At 49.2% G+C, this 26,013-nt stretch overlaps 1 pseudogene; it reads left to right on the forward strand.

Moving 5' to 3' along the window:
- Positions 1-215: 215 nt before the first annotated feature.
- LOC141270714 (uncharacterized) overlaps positions 216-26,013 on the forward strand; it is a 51,418-nt pseudogene continuing 25,620 nt past the window's right edge.

The following is a 26,013-nucleotide window of genomic DNA, read 5'->3' on the forward strand; positions in this document are numbered from 1 at the left end:
GAGATTGTTATTGTGTAGTTGAGTGTGGAGACCTGCAGAAATACAGGATATATGCCCTCACACCACCTCCGACATCTCCTCCTGACGGGGAGAGAGAAGTGGTAAATGTCTGTGGCTGGGGGCGGTAGGGGGGGAAGAGACATTTCCCGAAGCTGAGCAGAGTTTATCCCTCTTTCTATTCTGGGAACCTTTGCAGTTCTGCTTCCAGGACCTGTGATGATGTCACAGTCATGTGATCAGTCACATGGGGGGAGGAGCAGGATGGGGCTTGTAGGAAGTGAAGGGTTTTCTGTGTAGGAAGCGGCCACAGGTAAGAGCTGAAGCTGAGGAGAAGTCTACACTGGGGACCGGTAATGAGGGAGCAGGGACTGTGTGATAGAGGGGACAGGACTCAGTCCTGGGGGAAACACCGGGACTCTGCACTGGGGACCGGTAATGAGGGAGCAGGGACTGTGTGATAGAGAGGACAGGACTCAGTCCTGGAGGAAGCACCGGGACTCTACACTGGTGACCGGTAATGAGGGAGCAGGGACTGTGTGATAGAGGGGACAGGACTCAGTCCTGGGGGAAGCACCGGGACTCTACACTGGGGACCGGTAATGAGGGAGCAGGGACTGTGTGATAGAGGGGACAGGACTCAGTCCTGGAGGAAGCACCGGGACTCTACACTGGAGACCGGTAATGAGGGAGCAGGGACTGTGTGATAGAGGGGACAGGACTCAGTCCTGGGGGAAGCACCGGGACTCTACACTGGAGACCGGTAATGAGGGAGCAGGGACTGTGTGATAGAGGGGACAGGACTCAGTCCTGGAGGAAGCACCGGGACTCTACACTGGAGACCGGTAATGAGGGAGCAGGGACTGTGTGATAGAGGGGACAGGACTCAGTCCTGGGGGAAGCACCGGGACTCTACACTGGAGACCGGTAATGAGGGAGCAGGGACTGTGTGATAGAGGGGACAGGACTCAGTCCTGGGGGAAGCACCGGGACTCTGCACTGGGGACCGGTAATGAGGGAGCAGGGACTGTGTGATAGAGGGGACAGGACTCAGTCCTGGAGGAAGCACCGGGACTCTACACTGGGGACCGGTAATGAGGGAGCAGGGACTGTGTGATAGAGGGGACAGGACTCAGTCCTGGGGGAAGCACCGGGACTCTACACTGGGGACCGGTAATGAGGGAGCAGGGACTGTGTGATAGAGGGGACAGGACTCAGTCCTGGAGGAAGCACCGGGACTCTACACTGGGGACCGGTAATGAGGGAGCAGGGACTGTGTGATAGAGGGGACAGGACTCAGTCCTGGGGGAAGCACCGGGACTCTACACTGGAGACCAGTAATGAGGGAGCAGGGACTGTGTGATAGAGGGGACAGGACTCAGTCCTGGAGGAAGCACCGGGACTCTACACTGGGGACCGGTAATGAGGGAGCTGTTATGTTCTGCTACCAAAGCTAAGGAAAGAGAGGAGATCTGTCCCTACTATAAGACTCAGCTGAATCCCTACGATGTAACAGGGAACCTGATCCTGCGATCAGACCTGCTAAAGTCCTAATCTAGTCTGTACGAAGACCTATAGATGTGGGGAGGGAATCCCTACAAGTACTAAGGACTGGGAGGAATATGGGACACCTCCTAACAGAAATAGTAGCAGACAGACGAACAAACAAAATAGATAGAACATAGAGGTCCGTAGACCAAGCAAACTAACAGAGTTAGATACAGAGCACAGGCTAGCTAGAAAGTAGATATACAATGAAGTCCAGCAAAGCCAGAAGGGCGGAGCAGGATTAAATAGGCCAACAAAGTCATGTGACCAGCAAAGGAAAAAAAACCTAACAGCAAGGTTCTAACAGTACCCCCCCTTCTAAGAGGATCCTCCGGATCCCCTAGGACCAGGCTTATCAGGAAATCTCCTGTGAAACGCTCTGATAAGTCTGGACGCGGAAACATCATCTGACCTCACCCAAGAGTTATCCTCGGGTCCGAAACCTTTCCAGGCCACAAGATACTGCAAACTACCTCTATACCGTCTAGAGTCAAGGATGCGAGAAATTTCATATTCCCCGTCCTCCACCACCGGAGGAACAGAGGCAGAGGCGTCACCATCCGACACAACAGCTTTTTTTAACAGAGAGACATGAAAGACCGGATTAATTCTCCAGGAGGTAGGAACCTCCAACCTAACAGCAGATTGGTTGACAACCTGAAGCACCTTAAAGGGCCCTACAAACTTGGGACCCAATTTCTTAGAAGGAATCCTCAACCGCAGATTCCTAGAGGACAACCAAACCATGTCACCAACAGTGAACAAAACCTCCTGTCGTTTCCTATCAAAGTAGACTTTAGATTTTCTGTTGGCCTCCTGAAGATTACCACGCACATCCGTCCAAACTCTTTCCAAATCACCGGAAAAATTCTCCTCCTCAGGCACGGCAGATCCCAACTTGGAGAACGACCCAAACGACGGATGTCTCCCAGAACAACAAAAAAAAGGCGAACAACCAGCAGAAGAAGATGTATGATTGTTCAGAGCAAATTCGGCAAGTGGCAGAAACTCAGACCACCCCTCTTGATTGTCTGCCACAAAACAACGCAAGAACTGCTCAACATCCTGGTTTTTCCTTTCTGTCTGGCCATTAGATTCAGGATGATATCCGGACGAAAACGACAAATGAATTCCCAACCTGTCACAAAAGGCACGCCAAAAACGAGCCACGAACTGAGGACCCCTATCAGAAACAATGTCAGTAGGAACGCCATGAAGTCTGACAATTTCCTTGACAAAGGCCTTAGCGAGAGTTTTAGCGCAGGGCAGTTTGACGAAGGGAACCAAGTGACACATCTTGCTAAAACGGTCCACGACCACCCAGATGACAGTAAAACCCTCAGAGGGGGGAAGGTCAGTTATAAAGTCCATAGCCAAATGTGTCCAAGGAGCACTGGGGACCTCCAAAGGACAAAGCAACCCCGCAGCAGGAGTATGTGAGGACTTAGATCTAGCACATATAGTACATTGGCGCACCCACTTAATGACTTCCTTCTGCCATCCAGGCCACCAAAAACTGCGACCCACCAGTCTCTTGGTCTCAGAGATTCCGGGATGACCTGCCAACCGAGATTCGTGACACTCAAACAAATCTCTCCTAAAGGTCCCAGGCACAAACAACCTCCCATGAGGAGTGTTAGATGGGGCATTCTCCTGAGCTTTAAGAATCTCATCTTCCAAAACGGAGTCTAAAGCAGCTATCACAACACCTTCTTGTAAAATGTTTTCCTCTTTCTCAGCACCGACTATGGGAGAAAAACTGCGAGATAAGGCATCCGCATTAACATTCTTAGTACCAGGGATGTAAGTAACGGAGAAATTAAACCGCGAGAAAAACAGTGCCCACCTAGCCTGACGGGCATTCAGGCGCTTGGCAGCATCAAGATATATCAGATTTTTATGATCCGTAAGAACCTGAACGGGAAATTCCGCACCTTCCAAGAAGTGGCGCCAGTGTTCAAATGCGAGTTTAATAGCCAATAATTCCCGATTACCAATATCGTAATTCAGTTCAGTCTCCGAAAATTTTTTTGAAAAAAAGGCACAGGGATGTAATCCATCCCCGTTATCCTGAGACAATACTGCGCCAACCCCCACAGAGGAAGCATCAACCTCAACCAAAAACGGCCTAGTAACATCAGGCTGCATAAGGATGGGAGCAGAGGTGAACCTCTCCTTGAGATACACAAAAGCTTCAATGGCCTCAGAAGACCACTGAACCGCATCAGCACCTTTCCTGGTGAGATCAGTCAGAGGTTTGACAATACTAGAAAATTTTTTTATGAATTTTCTGTAGTAATTGGCGAAACCCAAAAACCTCTGTATCGATTTCAAACCAATAGGCCTAGGCCATTCCTGCACAGCCTGAACCTTAACCGGATCCATCTCAAAACCTTTGCTGGAGATAATGTAGCCCAAAAAACTAATTCTCTGTACAGCGAACTCACATTTCTCCAGTTTAGCAAAAAGCGAATTGTCCATTAATAACTGTAATACCTCACGCACGCTCCGCCAATGAGACTCCAGATCTGGCGAATAAATCAAAATGTCATCCAAATACACAACCACATATTTACCGATCAAAGGTCTAAGGATGTCATTAATCAGATTCTGAAAAAATGCAGGAGCATTAGTAAGACCAAAAGGCATAACCAGATTCTCAAAATGACCCACAGGAGTGTTAAAAGCAGTCTTCCATTCATCACCCTCCTTCATGCGCAACAGATTGTATGCCCCCTTAAGGTCAATTTTAGAGAACCACTTGGCCCCCAATAACTGGTTAAACAGATCAGGAATCAATGGCAGTGGGTAAGGATTGCGTACCGTAATTTTGTTAATCTCACGAAAATCCAGACAAGGACGTAAACCGCCGTCCTTTTTTTTTTACAAAAAAAAATCCAACCGCCACAGGAGACTTAGAGGGCCTAATGTGACCGGCGGCCAAACTTGTCTGTATGTATTCCTCCAAAGCCTTCCTCTCAGGAATAGTAAGGTTAAATAAACGACTTTTAGGAAGAGTCGCTCCAGGGACAAATTCAATAGAACAATCATAGTCTCTATGGGGAGGCAAAACCTGCGATTCCTTCTCAGAAAAAACTCTCCAAAAATCCTGAATAGGAACAGGCAATTCTCCCCTATCCAAAGCTGCAATACGCCCGTTACAACACTTGTCATAACATTTATGGCTCCAGGATTTAATTTCACTGGTAGACCAATCCAGTACAGGATTGTGAAATTTTAACCAGGGCAAACCCAATATTACTGGAGAAGGCAAGTTATTCAACACTACCAAATCCAATTTCTCATGGTGAACACCATTAATAGTGAGAGGAAATTCACTGACCTTGAGAGTAATATTCTTCAAAGGGGAGCCATCCACAGAAACCACAGCAATGGGGGATGATAAAGGTTCAGGTTTTAAATTGAGTTTTTCCACGAATCCCCCATCAATTACATTCAGTGTAGACCCGCAATCAACAAACACCCGAAATTCCATTAATTTTTTCTGAGCAATCGTGGAAGCAGCTAAAAATATACCCTTGGAATTTAAACAGGCAATACGGGCGTGACTGACCATTTTTTTTTTCTTTCTTCATCCGAAGCTCACAGCCTTTAATCAAATGACCAGATTTTCCACAATAGAAGCACAAGCCTTCCGAAAAACGACGGTCTTTTTCTTGAGAGCGAGGTGCCACCGATCCAATCTCCATCGGTTCACCACTGTTAGTACACACATTATCATAACCAGAAACTGACATAGCAGAGGATTTGCTCTCATTAACCCTAACACGCAGTCTTCTATCCACCCGTATAGCTAATTGCATAGCCTGTTGCAAATCCTCAGGTGTAGGATAAGCAATTAGCAGGTCTTTAACCCTTTCACTGAGCCCAGCAAGAAATAGACTTTTCAGAGCAGAATCGTTCCACCCTGTTTGAGTGGACCAACGACGAAAATGTGTACAATATTTTTCCACATTACCCGATCCTTGTTTTAGACGTCTCAACTCAGTCTCAGCTGATGCGACACGGTCAGGATCATCATATAATAGTCCCAAAGCAGAAAAAAAACTATCCACTGATCTGAAGCATGAATCACTAGGTTGCAAAGAAAAGGCCCACTCCTGAGGCTCTTTGCGCAAAAGTGACATTATGAACCCTACGCGCTGGGATTCATCCCCAGAGGACTTAGGTCTCAAACGAAAATACAATAAGCAAGCATTTTTAAATGAAAAAAATTCTCGGTGTTCACCAAAAAATAAATCCGGCAAACATACCTTAGGCTCCAAGAAATGTGCTCCAGGACAGTTACTCACGTGCTGACGGAGTTCGGCCACCTCCAGAGAGAGTCCCTGCAGGCGATGAGCCAAATCCTGAACCGACACCATGATGGAACAGAAAAATCTTTCCTTAGAGAATTTGCAGGCTGGACTTACTGTTATGTTCTGCTACCAAAGCTAAGGAAAGAGAGGAGATCTGTCCCTACTATAAGACTCAGCTGAATCCCTACGATGTAACAGGGAACCTGATCCTGCGATCAGACCTGCTAAAGTCCTAATCTAGTCTGTACGAAGACCTATAGATGTGGGGAGGGAATCCCTACAAGTACTAAGGACTGGGAGGAATATGGGACACCTCCTAACAGAAATAGTAGCAGACAGACGAACAAACAAAATAGATAGAACATAGAGGTCCGTAGACCAAGCAAACTAACAGAGTTAGATACAGAGCACAGGCTAGCTAGAAAGTAGATATACAATGAAGTCCAGCAAAGCCAGAAGGGCGGAGCAGGATTAAATAGGCCAACAAAGTCATGTGACCAGCAAAGGAAAAAAAACCTAACAGCAAGGTTCTAACAGGAGCAGGGACTGTGTGATAGAGGGGACAGGACTCAGTCCTGGGGGAAGCATCGTGTCTCTGCACTAGTGACTGGTAATGAGGGAGCAGGGACTGTGTGTTAGAGGAGACAGGACTCAGTCCTGGGGGAAGCACCGGGACTCTGCACTGGGGGCCGGTAATGAGGGAGCAGGGACTGTGTGATAGAGGGGACAGGACTCAGTCCTGGAGGAAGCACCGGGCTCTGCACTGGTGACCGGTAATGAGGGAACAGGGACTGTGTGATAGAGGGGACAGGACTCAGTCCTGGAGGAAGCACCGGGACTCTACACTGGGGACCGGTAATGAGGGAGCAGGGACTGTGTGATAGAGGGGACAGGACTCAGTCCTGGGGGAAGCACCGGGACTCTACACTGGGGACCGGTAATGAGGGAGCAGGGACTGTGTGATAGAGGACACAGGACTCAGTCCTGGGGGAAGCACCGGGACTCTGCACTGGGGACCGGTAATGAGGGAGCAGGGACTGTGTGATAGAGGGGACAGGACTCAGTCCTGGAGGAAGCACCGGGACTCTACACTGGGGACCGGTAATGAGGGAGCAGGGACTGTGTGATAGAGGGGACAGGACTCAGTCCTGGGGGGAAGCACCGGGACTCTACACTGGGGACCAGTAATGAGGGAGCAGGGACTGTGTGATAGAGAGGACAGTACTCAGTCCTGGAGGAAGCACCGGGACTCTACACTGGGGACCGGTAATGAGGGAGCAGGGACTGTGTGATAGAGGGGACAGGACTCAGTCCTGGGGGAAGCACCGGGACTCTGCACTGGGGACCAGTAATGAAGGAGCAGGGACTGTGTGATAGAGGGGACAGGACTCAGTCCTGGGGGAAGCACCGGGACTCTGCACTGGGGACCGGTACTGAGGGAGCAGGGACTGTGTGATAGAGGGGACAGGACTCAGTCCTGGAGGAAGCCCCAGGACTCTGCACTGGGGACCGGTAATGAGGGAGCAGGGACTGTGTGATAGAGGGGACAGGACTCAGTCCTGGAGGAAGCACCGGGACTCTGCACTGGGGACCGGTACTGAGGGAGCAGGGACTGTGTGATAGAGGGGACAGGACTCAGTCCTGGAGGAAGCACCAGGACTCTGCACTGGGGACCGGTAATGAGGGAGCAGGGACTGTGTGATAGAGGGGACAGGACTCAGTCCTTGGGGAAGCACCGGGACTCTGCACTGGGGACCGGTAATGAGGGAGCAGGGACTGTGTGATAGAGGGGACAGGACTCAGTCCTGGAGGAAGCACCGGGACTCCACACTGGGGACCGGTAATGACGGAGCAGGGACTGTGTGATAGAGAGGACAGGACTCAGTCCTGGAGGAAGCACCGGGACTCTACACTGGGGACCGGTAATGAGGGAGCAGGGACTGTGTGATAGAGGGGACAGGACTCAGTCCTGGGGGAAGCACCGGGACTCTACACTGGGGACCGATAATGAGGGAGCAGGGACTGTGTTATAGAGGGGACAGGACTCAGTCCTGGGGGAAGCACCGGGACTCTACACTGGGGACCGGTAATGAGAGAGCAGGGACTGTGTGATAGAGGGGACAGGACTCAGTCCTGGAGGAAGCACCGGGACTCTACACTGGGGACCGGTAATGAGGGAGCAGGGACTGTGTGATAGAGGGGACAGGACTCAGTCCTGGAGGAAGCACCGGGACTCTACACTGGGGACCGGTAATGAGGGAGCAGGGACTGTGTGATAGAGGGGACAGGACTCAGTCCTGGGGGAAGCACCGGGACTCTGCACTGGGGACCGGTAATGAGGGAGCAGGGACTGTGTGATAGAGAGGACAGGACTCAGTCCTGGGGGAAGCACCGGGACTCTGCACTGGGGACCGGTAATGAGGGAGCAGGGACTGTGTGATAGAGGGGACAGGACTCAGTCCTGGGGGAAGCACCGGGACTCTGCACTGGGGACCGGTAATGAGGGAGCAGGGACTGTGTGATAGAGGGGACAGGACTCAGTCCTGGGGGAAGCATCGGGACTCTGCACTGGGGACCGGTAATGAGAGAGCAGGGACTGTGTGATAGAGGGGACAGGACTCAGTCCTGGAGGAAGCACCGGGACTCTACACTGGGGACCGGTAATGAGGGAGCAGGGACTGTGTGATAGAGGGGACAGGACTCAGTCCTGGGGGAAGCACCGGGACTCTACACTGGGGACCGGTAATGAGGGAGCAGGGACTGTGTGATAGAGGGGACAGGACTCAGTCCTGGGGGAAGCACCGGGACTCTGCACTGGGGACCGGTAATGAGGGAGCAGGGACTGTGTGATAGAGGGGACAGGACTCAGTCCTGGGGGAAGCGCCGGGACTCTACACTGGGGACCGGTAATGAGGGAGCAGGGACTGTGTGATAGAGGGGACAGGACTCAGTCCTGGGGGAAGCACCGGGACTCTACACTGGGGACCGGTAATGAGGGAGCAGGGACTGTGTGATAGAGGGGACAGGACTCAGTCCTGGGGGAAGCACCGGGACTCTGCACTGGGGACCGGTAATGAGGGAGCAGGGACTGTGTGATAGAGGGGACAGGACTCAGTCCTGGGGGAAGCACCGGGACTCTACACTGGGGACCGGTAATGAGGGAGCAGGGACTGTGTGATAGAGGGGACAGGACTCAGTCCTGGGGGAAGCACCGGGACTCTACACTGGGGACGGGTAATGAGGGAGCAGGGACTGTGTGATAGAGGGGACAGGACTCAGTCCTGGGGGAAGCACCGGGACTCTACACTGGGGACCGGTAATGAGGGAGCAAGGACTGTGTGATAGAGGGGACAGGACTCAGTCCTGGGGGAAGCACCGGGACTCTGCACTGGGGACCGGTAATGAGGGAGCAGGGACTGTGTGATAGAGGGGACAGGACTCAGTCCTGGGGGAAGCATCGGGACTCTGCACTGGGGACCAGTAATGAGGGAGCAGGGACTGTGTGATAGAAGGGACAGGACTCAGTCCTGGAGGAAGCACGGGACTCTGCACTGGGGACCGGTAATGAGGGAGCAGGGACTGTGTGATAGAGGGGACAGGACTCAGTCCTGGAGGAAGCACCGGGACTCTGCACTGGGGACCGGTAATGAGGGAGCAGGGACTGTGTGATAGAGGGGACAGGACTCAGTCCTGCGGGAAGCACCGGGACTCTGCACTGGTGACCGGTAATGAGGGAGCAGGGACTGTGTGATAGAGGGGACAGGACTCAGTCCTGGGGGAAGCACCGGGACTCTGCACTGGAGACCGGTAATGAGGGAGCAGGGACTGTGTATAGAGGGGACAGGACTCAGTCCTGGGGGAAGCACCGGGACTCTGCACTGGGAACCGGTAATGAGGGAGCAGGGACTGTGTGATAGAGGGGACAGGACTCAGTCCTGGGGGAAGCACCGGGACTCTGCACTGGGGACCGGTAATGAGGGAGCAGGGACTGTGTGATAGAGGGGAGGGGACAGGACTCAGTCCTGGAGGAAGCACCGGGACTCTGCACTGGGGACCGGTAATGAGGGAGCAGGGACTGTGTGATAGAGGGGACAGGACTCAGTCCTGGGGGAAGCATCGTGACTCTACACTGGGGACCGGTAATGAGGGAGCAGGGACTGTGTGATAGAGGGGACAGGACTCAGTCCTGGGGGAAGCACCGGGACTCTGCACTGGTGACCGGTAATGAGGGAGCAGGGACTGTGTGATAGAGGGGACAGGACTCAGTCCTGGGGGAAGCACCGGGACTCTGCACTGGGGACCGGTAATGAGGGAGCAGGGACTGTGTGATAGAGGGGACAGGACTCAGTCCTGGGGGAAGCACCGGGACTCTGTACTGGGGACCGGTAATGAGGGAGCAGGGACTGTGTGATAGAGGGGACAGGACTCAGTCCTGGGGGAAGCACCGGGACTCTGCACTGGGGACCAGTAATGAGGGAGCAGGGACTGTGTGATAGAGGGGACAGGACTCAGTCCTGGGGGAAGCACCGGGACTCTGCACTGGGGACTGGTAATGAGGGAGCAGGGACTGTGTGATAGAGGGGACAGGACTCAGTCCTGGGGTAAGCACCGGGACTCTGCACTGTGGACCGGTAATGAGGGAGCAGGGACTGTGTGATAGAGGGGACAGGACTCAGTCCTGGGGGAAGCACCGGGACTCTGCACTGGGGACTGGTAATGAGGGAGCAGGGACTGTGTGATAGAGGGGACAGGACTCAGTCCTGGGGGAAGCACCGGGATTCTGCACTGGGGACCGGTAATGAGGGAGCAGGGACTGAGTGATAGAGGGGACAGGACTCAGTCCTGGGGGAAGCACCGGGACTCTGCACTGGGGACCGGTAATGAGGGAGCAGGGACTGTGTGATAGAGGGGACAGGACTCAGTCCTGGGGGAAGCACCGGGACTCTGCACTGGAGACCGGTAATGAGGGAGCAGGGACTGTGTGATAGAGGGGACAGGACTCAGTCCTGGGGGAAGCTCCGGGACTCTGCACTGGGGACCGGTAATGAGGGAGCAGGGACTGTGTGATAGAGGGGACAGGACTCAGTCCTGGGGGAAGCATCGGGACTCTGCACTGGGGACCGGTAATGAGGGAGCAGGGACTGTGTGATAGAGGGGACAGGACTCAGTCCTGGGGGAAGCACCGGGATTCTGCACTGGGGACCGGTAATGAGGGAGCAGGGACTGTGTGATAGAGGAGACAGGACTCAGTCCTGGGGGAAGCATCGGCACTCTGCACTGGGGACCGGTAATGAGGGAGTAGGGACTGTGTGATAGAGGGGACAGGACTCAGTCCTGGGGGAAGCACCGTGACTATACACTGGGGACCAGTAATGAGGGAGCAGGGACTGTGTGATAGAGGGGACAGGACTCAGTCCTGGGGGAAGCACCGTGACTATACACTGGAGACCAGTAATGAGGGAGCAGGGACTGTGTGATAAAGGGGACAGGACGAAGTCCTGGGGGAAGCACCAGGACTCTGCACTGGGGACCGGTAATGAGGGAGCATGGACTGTGTGATAGATGGGACAGGACGAAGTCCTGGGGGAAGCACAGGGACTCTGCACTGGGGACCGTTACTGAGGGAGCAGGAACCGTATGATAGAGGGGACAGGACTCAGTCCTGGAGGAAGCATCGAGACTCTGCACATTTGCTGTCATGATCACATGTTTGTATGACTGTGAAGAGCTGTAAAACCTTCACTCATGTAATGATCACAGACAGGATACTGATCCCCAGCACACAGGACAATGGGGTGTACTTAATTCTGTGTACTATATGTCCTATTGGGGGGTTCTTTGTGTTGGAGAAACAGGATAGGAACTGAGAGCAAAGATGAGTTCTTATTGCCACACGATTGCAGACAAAAAAGCCCTTTACCTTTGGGCAAACATTCTTGTGGTCCAGGGCACAACATAAGCAATATGAAATTTTTCCCTTCACCCATGACAGCACATCTGAGAGAGGGATCCGCCCACCAAGGACAGGAAACTTTCTGAAATAAAAGGGCGGTACCTCTCCCCTGCATCTGTTTGTTTCCTGTCCTTGATGTGAACCTTGTATGAAATACCATGGAGAAGAAAAGAATCTGCGCTTACCCACCCATGTTCCAGTGTTTAGAAGAACAGGCTGCGGCCTGGGCACCGTCCTTCAGGGACTGGAAGCGCCGTCCACGAGTCTCCTGGAGGTTCTGTGTATTAGCAGGCGTGGGCGGTAAAGACAGTCCCAGGAGGTTGTCCGCAGATCGCCCTGCTGCCCTCCCCTTGCCACACTTCCCATGCCGGCTCCCAACGAGGAGTGCGGCGGGGAATCGATGCCGGCGTCACGCGCCCCTGACATCACGGGCGCAAGGCACGCTGGGAGTGGGCGTGCCCGAGTGATATCAAGGGGTGCGCCAGAAACAAGATGGCTGCGCCCTTCGTATCTCCGGCCGGGATATCAGACCGTACCCGGTCGGCCTTCGCTAGGAGTGGGGACGGCACAACATTAACCGAAAGGAGGCAAACCGATGCTGGCACCCATATAAAGATGGCTTAATCATGGCAGATGCTGCTCAGGCAACAGCCTTTAGTGTCTGGTCAGTATGATAGACAAGGACAGTCAGGAGCAGCAGCACCGCTACAGCAAGCTCGTCATCAGGGAGGCAGCCGCTCGAGTAATAGGAACAGAAGCCATTCCAGCCATAGGAGCAAACTATCCGAAGACTCCTCAGTGTCCAGAAGGGATCCATCTTGTATCCCACCACAGCCTCTGAATCTGGTATCCTTCAGTGATAACAGGGGTGAATGATCTTCGTGAATGTCACCGATTATTAATGGGTCCCCTGTTTGTTTCAACCATCAAGAGTGACCCAGGAAAGCTAGCACCAAAAAAAAAAGAACAAAGTGTGTTTGCTATGCCATAACCCATTAGCAGCAGACTGGCCAAAAGAGCTCTGCTCAGACTGCATCCATAGGACCATTAGTGAGGGTACCCCTGACTTTGCAGCAAGTCTCTGGTCCGAAGTGGAGGGTTCCCTAAAAAAACTGCTAAGGAAGAGGAAGAAAACCCTTAAGTAAACTTCCTTTGACTATGACTCCTCTCCCCCACTGACAGCGGTAAACCGTGCTTTCGTGTAGAGGAGACGAGTAAATTAATAAAGGCCATTAGATCAATGATGGCGTTGAAGGAGGACAAAACGGTTAAGTCTTTGGAGAACGTAATGTATGCAGGGCTAGAGGAAAAGAAGATACGCACCTTCCCAGTGAATAGCAAAATTCAGGCACTCATTGAGTGAGAGGAAACCAGAAAAAAATGATGCCCTACCCTCGTCCTCAAAAAAAGGAAATATCCCTTTGACGGAAAGGCCTCAGAGCCATGGGATAATGCCCCCAGAATCGATTGTGCTTTGATCAGATCATCAAAAAGGTCAACACTGCCCTTTGTGGACTCTTAGAGATCTCCTGGCTAAAAAAGCAGACACATTTTTAAAACATACATGGGAGCCAGTAGCGGAAGGTCTGAAGCTAGCAATAGCAGGGACCTGCGCAGCCCGCTCTCTTATGGTTTGGCTGCAACAGCTAGAGGAGCAGCTGAAAGACAAGAAGACCCCAAGAGATAACATTTTATCCAACCCACCTCTGTTACATGCTGCTTCAGCTTCTCTAGTGGACACATCAGCCGACTGAGTAAAGATTTATAGTCGAGAAACAAATTATGCTTTATACCGTGTAATGGCAAATTCCTGTTTGGTTAAAAGTAGTGTTGAGCGAGTATGTTCTATTAACCCTTTCGCCGAGTACGCTCGGGCCGAGCACTGAGTATTTATAGCTGCTCGGTGATATGGTTGAATCGTTCCCGTGTGCATGATTTGCAAATGTTTGACAGTTTTATTACATGTGAGGAATGTCTATTTCTTACACATTCCTCACATGTAATAAAGCTGTCAAACAGCAGCTATAAATACTCGGATCTCGGCCCGAGTATACTCGGACAGAACATACTCGCTCAACCCTAGTTAAAAGCTAGACGACATCCTAGAAAGGGCTAGCGACAAAAAAATGAGTTTTTCTAGGTTTTCTGACGATAGCATTAAGACCTATTTTCGAAGGAGAAAATTTACTCAAGGACGTCCTCCAGGAGAGAAAAGGAAGTGAGATTTTAAAAATAAAAGGGATACATGTTTGGAGGTCCCTCCTCTACTTCCAAAAATCCTTCCCAATGACGTCAGGCCAAAAGTACGTGGAAGGCTATCCCTCTTTATTCAAGCTTGGGAGAACATCTCCTCCAGCCCTTGGATCTTGAGTATAGTGAGGGAAGGCTTAAAAATACAATTCCATCACATATCCCGACAGTTATTTGTACTAACCCCCATCAGGAAATCGGGGGAAGAACAGAGAGCCCTGGAGACAGAAATCCTGAGCCTAGTTAAAAAACAAGTCCTATGCAAGATCCCGGACAAAGAAAAAAGAAAGGGGATTTCACCCCCCCATCTTTTTGAAAAAAACAAAAAACGGACAGTTCATTCAGGACTTTTAGCAACCTCAAGAACCTAAATCATTGGGTAAAAAAACATATGTTGAAAATGGAATCTGTGAATTCGGCCATAAAGCTTCTACATCACAACTGCTTTATGGTAGTAGTCGATCTAAAAGATGCCTCATACCACATCCCGATTCATCCTGATCATCAGAAATACCTGAGAGTGTCCTTATACACTGCTCAAAAAAATAAAGGGAACACTCAAATAACACATCCTAGATCTGAGTGAATGAAATATTCTCATCGAATACTTTGTTCTGTACACAGTTGAATGTGCTGACAACAAAATCACACAAAAATCATCAATGGAAATCAAATTTATTAACCAATGGAGGCCTGGATTTGGAGTCACCCCCAAAATTAAAGTGGAAAAACACACTACAGGCTGATCCAACTTTGATGTAATATCCTTAAAACAAGTCAAAATGAGGCTCCGTATTGTGTGTGGCCTCCACGTGCCTGTATGACCTCCCTACAACGCCTGGGCATGCTCCTAATGAGGTTGCGGATGGTCTCCTGTGGGATCTCCTCTCAGACCTGGACTAAAGCATCCGCCAACTCCTGGACAGTCTGTGGTGCAACCTGACGTTGGTGGATGGAGCAAGACATAATGTCCCAGATGCGCTCTATCGGATTCAGGTCTGGTGAACGGGCAGGCCAGTCCATAGCTTCAATGCCTTCATCTTGCTGGAACTGTTGACATACTCCAGCCACATGAGGTCTGGCATTATCCTGCATTAGGAGGAACCTAGGGCCAACCGCACCAGCATATGGTCTCACAAGGGGTCTGAGGACCTCATCTCGGTACCTAATGGCAGTCAGGCTACCTCTGGCGAGCACATGGAGGGCTGTGCGGCCCTCCAGAGAAATGCCACCCCACACCATTACTGACCCACTGCCAAACCGGTCATTCTGAAGGATGTTGCAGGCAGCAGATCGCTCTCCACGGCGTCTCCAGACTTTGTCACATCTGTCACATTTGCTCAGTGTGAACCTGCTTTCATCTGTGAAGAGCACAGGGTGCCAGTGGCGACTTTGCCAATCCTGGTGTTCTGTGGCAAATGCCAAGCCTCTTGCACGGTGTTGGGCTGTGAGCACAACCCCTATCTGTGGACGTCGGGCCCTCATACCACCCTCATGGAGTCGGTTTCTAACCGTTTGTGCAGACACATGAACATTTGTGGCCTGCTGGAGGTCATTTTGCAGGGCTCTGGCAGTGCTCCTCCTGTTCCTCCTGCTGCTAGGTTATTGCCCTCCTATGGCTCCCTACACATTTCCTGTTTTCTGCTCCATGATCTGGACACTGTGCTGACACACAGCTACCCTTCTTGCCACAGCTCGCACTAATGTGCCATCCTGGATGAACTGCACTACCTGAGCAACTTCTGTGGGTTGCACTGTTGACATCGCCTCATGCTACTGTACCTCTAGGGGTGAGAGCAATGGCAAAATGAAAAAGTGACCAAAACAACAGCCAAAAAGGTTGAGAACAGAGAAATGGTCTGTGGTCACCACCTGCAGAACCGCTCCTTTATAGGGGGTATCTTGCTAATTGCCTATCATTTCTACCAGTTGTCTGTTCCATTTGCACAACAGCAGGAGAAATTGATTCACAATCAGTGTTGCTTCATAACTGGACAGGTAGATTTCACAGAAGTGTTATTGACTTGGAGTTACTAAGTGTTGTTTAAGTGTTCCCTTTATATTTTTGAACAGTGTATATACCAGGGAAAATCATGCATTTTCAGTTTACGGCCCTCCTGTTTGGCCTCTCAATAGCGCCGAGGGTGTTCACCAAGCTAGTGGCGGAGATGACAGCGTTCTTAACATCAGGAACACAGTCGTCATCCCTTATTTAGACTGTTTCCTTATTGTAGGAAAATCGGAAAACCACTGTACTGCACAGTTGAAAGAAGTCACAGCTGTCCTACAAATCTGGGCTGGGTGGTGAACACTCAAAAATCGAGATTGATACCCACAAGAGTGCAGACCTTCCTAGGCCTGGTCTTTAACTCGGAGCTACAGACCTGTTTTCTACCAGAGGAGAAAATAAACAGGGTCATACATTTGGCCTTGGAAGCGGTAGAGTTCCCAAGGATGACCTTGAGGAAAGCTATGTCTCTGTTGAGAACCCTGGCTTCCTGTATCCCAGCAGTCCGATGGGCTGATTTTCACACTCGACAACTCCAATGGGAAGTCCTGTATACACAAAAATTATTAAACAGGCGTTTAGAAGGGAAGGAAGATCTTTCTTTAGAGGTCACAAACTCCCTCTCTTGGTGGACAACCAGGGAAAACTTAGTGTCAGGGGTCCAGTGGTCGACACCAGTAAACAACATAATAACGACCAATGCTGTGCAACTCGGGCTGAAGGGCTCATCTTAAAAAACACATAATCCAGGGATCTTTGAAAATCCCTGAGAGGGGAAAATCGTCAAACCTAAAAGAATTGTGGGCAGTGGTAAAGGCCCTAGAAGGCTTTCTTCCACTCCTCTGGGGTCACCATGTTCGAGTTATGTTGGACAACCAAGCTACAGTATTATACATAAACCATCGGAGAGGAACAATGTCCCACTGTCTAATGATAGCGGCGAGCAGGCTTTTTCAGGTAGCAGAACAACATTTTCTGTCTCTTACTGCCTTGCACATAAGGGGGTAGAAAACACAAAGTCAGACTTTCTGAGCCGCAACAAGCTGAAACAGGGGAAATGGGCCCTAAACCCCAGAGTATTTCAGCAGATAGTCCAGCTATGGGGGTTGCCAGAAATAGGTCTGTTTGCCGACAAACACAACAGGAAGGTAAAAAAGTTCTATTCCCTAGACCCAAGAGAAAAACCATATGCAGTAGATGCCCTCCAGCTACCCTGGAAGTTCAAAATGGCTTATGCCTTCCCTCCAATAGCAATAATTCCAGCGGTTGTGAGGAAGAGCAAGAATGTGTGATTCTAATTGCCCCTTTCTGGCCAAAAAAAGACCATGGTTTTCCCTGCCAAGGCTAATGTTACTATCGGATCCTTGGATCCTGTACAGGGACCAATATTCCACTCTCAAGTGTAGGGCTTCCATCTGGCAGAGTGGAATTTGAAAAGACAATACTAAGTAACAGGACATTCTCACAGGTTTCGTTTCCACCTTGCTGAAAAGTAGAAAGCCCATAACAACTAAGATTTACGGTAGAACATGAAAGAAATTCCTCTATTTTTTTATGAGAGCCATTAAGTAAAAAACCTCCAGTAGGGCCCATTTTAGAGTTCCTGCACACAGGGTGTGAACTTGAACTGGGCTTAGCCACTAGGAAGCTTAAAGTCGACGTATCGGCCTTAGGTGCATTATATAGCTGTAGCTTAGCAGCCAACAAGTGGGTCTCAAGATTCATTAAATCCTGCGATAAATCCAGGCCAATTCGGATTCACATGGAATCTGAACCTGGTACTTAACGCACTGACTTAGAGAGCCGTTTGAACTTATACATGAGTTATCGGCAAAATTGCTTACCCTCAAGATGATCATACTGGTAGCTCTAACATCGGCCCGTAGAGTAAGTGACTTACAGGCCCTTTCAGTAAATCCTCCATATATGCAAATATATGAGGATAGAGTCGTACTAAGACCAGATGCGGCTTATTTCCCTAAAGTGGCATTAAAGTTTCATCGTACTCAAGAAATTAACTTGCCCCCCTTTTGCAACAACCCTAAAAACTCAGGGGAGGAGAGATATCATAGTCTGGATGTGAGAAGGACTCTATTGCAGTATATAACTGACTAATCAATGGAGGAAGGACCAATCCCTATTTTTAGCCCATCAGGGAAGTAGGAAAGGTTGCGGACCCATTACTTTTGTCTGAGAGAGATTCCCAACAAATATCTGGATCTTTAAAATCTCCCTTGACCTGGCCTCCACAGTCACCAGACCTGAACCCAATCGAGATGGTTTGGGGTGAGCTGGCCCGCAGAGTGAAGGCAAAAGGGCCAACAAGTGCTAAGCATCTCTGGGAACTCCTTCAAGATTGTTCGAAGACCATTTCTGGTGACTACCTCTTGAAGCTCATCAAGAGAATGCCAAGAGTGTGCAAAGCAGTCATCAAAGCAAAAGGTGGCTACTTTGAAGAACCTAGAATATAAGACATATTTTCAGTTGTTGCACTTTTTTGTTAAGTATATAATTCCACATGTGTTAATTCATAATTTTGATGCCTTCAGTGTGAATGTACAATTTTCATAGTTATGAAAATACAGAAAAATCTTTAAACGAGTAGGTGTGTTCAAACTTTTGGTCTGTACTGTATATTTCCCATCCCATATTGCTGTAGTTTAAAGCTCTCCTGATGAGTGTAGCAAGGCGTCTACCAAATATGTGTTTTCCTGTTTTCGTAAGATGCAAACTATCTTTAGCAAGGTACAAGTAATTCACTCCATGGTCAAGAAACCAAAACATTGCTGATGGCACCATCGACAGCTAGTTGTTCGCCTGTAGAATCCTGTTCAGTCTCCTTGTTACATGTCTATCCACTGGGAGGATGGATGAAAAGATGACCTATGCTCCCAGTTCCTTCACTTTTTTTCCACCCACTCTTCACCCCTGCTGTCCTTGCCGAACGCAGCAGTTGGCGCCTGTGTTTCCTCATTATCAGAGATGTGCTCCACTGATTGTGTGCAATAACTTTCCCACGTACTCATCTTCCAACTGAATCTGTCACTTGTGGGGCAGGGCGAGGTGGATGGCCCATGGAGCACCAGCCAGTGGAGTCATCAAAAATCATGAATGACTGCTGCATGACTTGGGGCTCAGCCTGCAATTGGGTGAGACGAAAGCCAGATGACCATGGTCCGCAAGCGCCGACTCTGCACATTCAGCAAGGGACCGGGTGGAAGATAATGCAAAGAACTGGAGGCACTCTCAGCCATCCAATCTAAAATGGATTCAACATGTTCAAGCATTACCATTCAAGCATTACCATTTCATTTGGGCACATATCAAGCACACGTTCTCTCCCTGCAGCAGCTAAACCAGCGGCACCACATCCCCTATTTGATGCTCTCCTCATTTTTTTTCCACCCCAAAAACAGTGCATAGTAGAGAAAAGAAAGTGGCTAGCAGATTATTACACTGTTAGGGCATAGTGCACCAGGCTGTTAGGGTACGCTGCACCAGGCAGCAAGCTCAGAGTAAAATGGTGGTGGAAACCATGATCTGGCATTTATACTGTCCGGGTCAAGTGTTGCGCCAGCCAATCACAGCCATGCGATTTACTTGGCATTGCTGTGATGGCTCTGGTTTCCACAGTGTAAAAGCTTTTTGATTGGTTGTGCTGAAGCCTTTCAACAAACTTTATTTGGCACCGAAAGCGAACAGTATAATGGACTTCCAGGAAAACTCTGTTCGGAGCTCTGCATCGGCCACCGGGTGTCCGGTACGAACCCAGAACTTTACAGTTCGGGGTTTCCTCATCCTTATTCAGATACTTTGTTGCACCATTTCAAAAGAAAAAGGAGTCCAAAAAGCTCAATAAAAATCATAAACTTTTATTTCAATCAATTAAAAACAGATAATGAGGTTCTAAAATTCAGTTACTGGTGAAAGTGGTGACAGGCTGAACAATATTACCTCTCAATAAAGTATTTACAATCTCCTACATAGATGTAGTTTGTGAATGTTTTCAGTCTGCGCTGATATCTCTGACACTGTTCACATGTGACGCAGCATCAGTTAAATATTTAACAAAGATTCAGATATTTTAGATTTTTCTTTTTTAGATTTGTTCTGTTTTTTTTTGTTTGTTTTTTTAATGCTGGATTTGAGACATTAATCTCTGTATGTGACTATAATGTGATTGTGTGTTCTACCGGGGCAGGACGGGGCCATGACTGGATGTAGTGATCACGTGAAGCCGGTAACAGCTCCGGAGATTTCTTAAATGGGATCTTTATGATGTTACATCGTCATCTTCTCCCCATTCAGGTTCCTACAATATCGGATCCTCTCAGTGGAGATCTTCCATGTAAGAGAATTTTCCTGATTGATCATCAAGGAAGGATAGGGACAGGGACAAGATGGTGGAGAGGATATTACACCTCACCCTAGAGATCCTCTTCCGGCTTACTGGAGAGGTGAGAGATTCTGATGACGTCACATTACATCATTCTTATCTATGGGAATAACAGATGGACAGAACTGGAGAGGTGAGGACTCTGGAAATGTCTGTAGTGAGATTTATTAATGTGTCTCTCCATAACCAGGATTACACAGTAGTGAAGAAGACCTCCAGTGAGCGCTGTCATGACCCCGTGTCTGAGGGATGGGGAAGACCCCTGAGCCCAATCACGGGACCTCCAATTCTCCCCCTGATACATGAGGACATCAATGACCAGAAGATCCTAGAACTCGCCTACAAGATGATTGAGCTGCTGACTGGAGAGGTGACACTGCTGGGAATGCTGGGACATTATACAGTAACGATATGAAGGGATCGGGGGGATGACGGTATCATTGTATGTGTCAGGTTCCTATAAGGTGTCAGGATGTCGCCGTCTATTTCTCCATGGAGGAGTGGGAGTATATAGAAGGACACAAAGATCTGTACAAGGACGTCATGATGAAGGTACTCCAGCCCCTCAAATCACCAGGTAATAGATAGGACTAAATAGACATGGCCAATAATTATCTGTATGTAAAGAATTAATTCAGTCTCTGTTTGTGTTTCCTATAGTTCCATCCAGTAAGAGGACAACACCAGAGAGATGTCCCCGTCCTCTTCTTCTACTGGTGTGTAAACAAGAAGTTCCCAATGTTCCTCAGGATCATCAGGTAGATGGAGAGAAGGGGTCATGAGATCTTTCCCATGATATGCAGACAGTTGTGAAGGTCTTGTGTTCAGTCTCTTTTTTTTTTTTTTTTTTTTTTTTTTATGCACTAGTATAAGGGAAGAGTCAGACAGCCGTATAACTCAGACAGGGATTGTATCACAATGCTCGAACTGGCCGGCGGTTCTCCCGACCTGAGCGTGACAGCATGTATTTCTATGCAACTGTCAGGCTCAGACCGCACACCTAATATCATGCCTCAAGTACCAGCAATGAGCCATAGCACAACCTCACTCTACAGAGCCCCACATAGGAATAATGCACTACAACTACAGTCTATTATATATTCAGTAAACCACCTAGAAACCTCTCCCAAGACTCCTCCCAGCTGCAGTGTTGACTCTGTATCTCACCCCTGCCCAGCTTCAGGGCTGACCCTCTGTAACTCTTGAAGTATGCTTAGGGTCATTGTCCTGCTATAAAACGTATGACCTAGGATGCAAACCCACTGGGCACTACACTGTGACCAAAAATCCTTTGGGAATCTTCACATTTCATGATGCCTTGCGCACAGTCAAGGCACCCAGAGGCAGCAAAACAACCCCAAAATATCTTTAAACCTCCACCATATTTGACTTTAAGCACTATGTGCTTTTATTTTTAGGCCTCATTCCATTTGCACTGAATAGTAGAATGATGTGCTTTACCAAAAAGATCTATCTTGCTTTCATCTGTCCACAACGTCTGCTGGCCCTTTAAAAATAGTGAAGGCCACCCACTTGCCCTCCAAGTTTCAAACTTTACAGTATTCATACGAAAAAGAAAATCTGCCCACCTCAGATGGATAAATTATATTGCAGTAGCAATATATGGCTATGCAAAACATAGCCGGCTGCTGGACCTCCAAAAATACTTAATCAGGGCTCTGAAAAAAAACAACTTTATGACTATCAGAGTTCCTCCTTCATAAAATAAACAGGATGTGTCTGATCATGCCTCACACATCACATGGGCAAATAAGGTAGTAAAATGTTAAAATTACATTTCCTGGTAAATGTTTTTTCACCATTGAAAGCAGTGCAAAAACGCAGCAAAAACACTACATGTGAACATATCCCAAGGTGTGGAGTAGCATTTTTTTTTTTTATAAACAAGTCTTCCTCCTGGAAAGAATGTTTCTTAAAATGGATTTTAATGGAAAAAACGTTATCTTCAGTTTTGTATGTTTTATTGTCAGTCCGTAAAAGTGGAGTAATACTCTGAAAACATTCTTCCCAGCAGCGACCTAGGATTCAGAGATGCTCCCAGTGGTCTTCCCCATGCTGTTCCCATGCCATTTTGGCGCTGTTTTCATCGATTTGAGCAATTTTTAAACCACTCCAGAACTCTGGGAGGGGGCGGGAAAAATGCTCGCGTTTCCCATTGACTTCCATTATACTCGTTACTCAGGTCGAGTACCCGAGCATTTCAGTTTGCTCAACTCGAGTAACGAGCGACAGAGCATTTTAGTGCAGACTCATCACTACTATTAAAGCAAGTGAAAAGTTAAAAAAAAATAAAAAATATTTTAAAAAATTAATATTTAAAAGTTCAAATCAGCCCCCTTTTGTCCCATTCAAGGGTGAACGTGTGAGGGTGAGAGCGTGTGAGGGTGAGCAGGAGTGTGAGAGGGTGAGCGTGTGAGAGGGTGAGCGTGTGAGAGGGTGAGCGTGTGAGAGGGTGAGCGTGTGAGAGGGTGAGCGTGTGAGGGGGTGAGCGTGTGAGGGTGAGCATCTGAGGGTAAGGGTGAGCATGAGAGGGTGAGGGTGGGAGCGTCTGAGGGTGGGAGCGTCTGAGGGTGGAAGCGTCTGAGGGTGTGAGCGTCTGAGGGGGTGAGCGTCTGAGGGTGAGCATCTGAGGGTAAGGGTGAGTGTGTGAGGATGAGGGTGAGCATGAGGGGGTGAGCGTGTGGGGGTGAGCGTAGGAGTGTGGGAGTGTGTGAGGGTGTGAGCGCGTGAGGGTGAGCGCGAGGGTGTGAGGGTGAGCGTCTGAGGATGTGAGGGTGAGCGGGTGAGCATCTGAGGGTAAGGGTGAGCGTGTGAGGATGAGGGTGAGCGTGTGGGGGTGAGCGTGTGAGGGTGAGTGTGTGAGGGTGAGGGTGAGTGCGTGAGGGTGAGTGCGTGAGGGTGAGCGCGTGAGGGTGAGCGCGTGAGGGTGAGCGCGTGAGGGTGAGCGCGTGAGGGTAAGGGTGAGCGCGTGAGGGTGAGCATCTGAGGGTAAGGGTGAGCGTGTGAGGATGAGGGTGAGATTGTGAGGGTGGGAGCATCTGAGGGTGAGCGCGTGAGGGTGAGCAATCTGAGGGTAAGGGTGAGCGTGTGAGGATGAGGGTGAGCGTGTGAGGATGAGGGTGAGCGTAGGTGTGAGGGTGGGAGCATCTGAGGGTGAGCGTCTGAGGGTGGGAGCATCTTAGGGTGAGGGTGAGCGCTTAAGAATGAGGGTGAACGTGTGAGAATGAGGGTGAACGTGTGAGAATGAGGGTGAGCGTGTGAGGGTGATGGTGTGAGCGTCTGTGGGTGTGCGTGTGAGGGCGAGAGTGTAAATTTGGCGTCAATATCGCTGATTGGTCGCGGCCAGCTAGGGCCGCTGATCTCCCGGCTGCATCACCGCTGACCTCCGTGCAGCAGATGAGCCGCTAATGGCCGCCATCTTGTTCTGAAATCCCGCATTGCTGATTGGCCGTGGCCGGACCAATCAGCGACGCGGGATTTCCTAGACAGACTGGATAAGACAATTATATATATATATATATATATATATATATATATATATTATATATATTAGATGCTCGGGTGTTATCCGAGTATCTTGGGCATGCTTGGACAATATGTTCGATTCCCTGTGGCTGCATATTTTGCAGCTGTTAAGACAGCCTCAACACATGCGGGAATTGCCTAACAAACAGGCAATCCTTGCATGTGTTGTGGCTGTGTTAATAGCTGCAAATCATGCAACCGCAGGGAAACATATTATCCGAGTGTAAGGTGCACAGAGTCATGGGCAAGGGGCTGATGTGTTTCCACACCCTGTCACCTCACAAATAAACAGTGTCCCGTTTCCCATGTACTGTTTGTGTGGTGCAGAATACTCACGTTTCGGCCGCAGGCCTCCGCTAAATCCAGGCTCACGGATCCAGGAAGATCCACACACAAATTAGGGGACACTTGCTTCCTAACCAACAGTTCAACTTTACTTAACATTCTGAGTTCAATTGCAGTTACAGCACAGTACTTTTCCACATTCTCCGTTTGTTCAGACTGAGCTATTCCTTCGCTTGATGGCTCCCACGGTCCTCGGGATACTCTTTCTGGCCCCGCAGCTCCCATTAGTCTCCTCTTGCTTTCTTCACACATCTCCCCATTCGGCTTTCCCTTTTGGGAATGGAATAAGACACACTTCCCAGTGTCTAGTTCTGGCTATAGGCCCCAAACAATGTAGGGATGTCTGCAGAAAACAGTAGCCAATGTCCTCATGCTGCCCGGACAGTCTGTATTTTTCTTGCCCTCCAGTCCTCTGGCCTTGAACTCTGCTAACACTTTATCTTGCAATCTAATTTCCAACTATCTGTCTGACTGAAATCAGGAAGTGCTCCTCTTGTTAATTGGCTCTGCCCCTCCCACACTGGCACAGTTCCTAGACATTTTAAATGTATCCTAACCTGTGCAATTCACTTCCTACTTCCTATATCTAGTATGCACCCAACTGAATTTTTCTTTTCCTAACTTAATTCCTAAGTCCGATGCTATACCTATGTCCTATACTTAATTATTATTAATTATTATTATAGTGCCATTTATTCCATGGCACTTTACATGTGAGAAACGGCTATCTTCCTCTGGCTAATTAACACCCTGACCTGGGTGTATAAATACCTGCTGTGTGCCAGAGGGAGGTGTCGGCGATATTCACTTTACGTGAAGGCTTGAGGAAGAGCAGTACTTCTTCCTCTTTGGTCTAGAGGAAATATGCACATTTGTCTGGAGTCAACTAAGCACCAGCATAGGAAGGGGTTCTTTACGGTAAGAGCAGTGAGAATATGGAATTCACTGAGTGAGGAGACGGTAATGTCGGATTCACTACACCAGTTCAAGCGGGGACTGGATGCATTTATAGATACCAGGCAGATTTCAGCGTATACTTAAAAATAAAATAAAATAGTAGGTTGATACAGGGATTTATTCTGACTGCTGGTTTCAGAGTCGGTAGGGAATTTTTCCTCAGGTGAAGATTGGCTAAATCATTTGGGGTTTTTGCCCTCCTCTGGATCAACTTTAGCAATTACAGAACTAACAGGTCGAACTTGATGGACGCAAGTCTTTATTCGGCTTTACAAACTATGTTACTATGTTACTATGTAAGCTAAGTGATTTTCTCTTGTTTTTTCCCCCTTGTTTGTTCCCCCTTGTTGTCTTTAGTGTTCAGTGGGGATCGACTAGTACTCATCTCCTCCGTTCCCTAGCCATGGCCAAACGCCAGGGAAAGAGAGGGCGAGGTACGCGTGCGGCGATTGGTGAAGAACCAATATAGGGACGTTAGTGGAGACAGGGTGACAGCAGATCACTCTAGGAGGTCTTCAGTACCCCCTTTCCCTAAAGTCTGGGCTCCCTTTCCCTCTTCCCTTTGTTTTGCACGAAGTCTTTCCCACACCTTGCGTGATCACCGGCCGAGCACATTTTGAAAAGGAAAAAAAAACCTCATACTTGGGTGTAATTGTGTGTTGTTGTTTTTTTCGGGCGTGTTTTTTTTTTTTTC

The sequence above is a fragment of the Phyllobates terribilis genome, unplaced genomic scaffold (genome assembly GCF_046119375.1).
Source record: "Phyllobates terribilis strain yellow unplaced genomic scaffold, ASM4611937v1 Scaffold_5__5_contigs__length_657084704, whole genome shotgun sequence".
In the NCBI taxonomy this organism is placed as follows: domain Eukaryota; kingdom Metazoa; phylum Chordata; class Amphibia; order Anura; family Dendrobatidae; genus Phyllobates; species Phyllobates terribilis.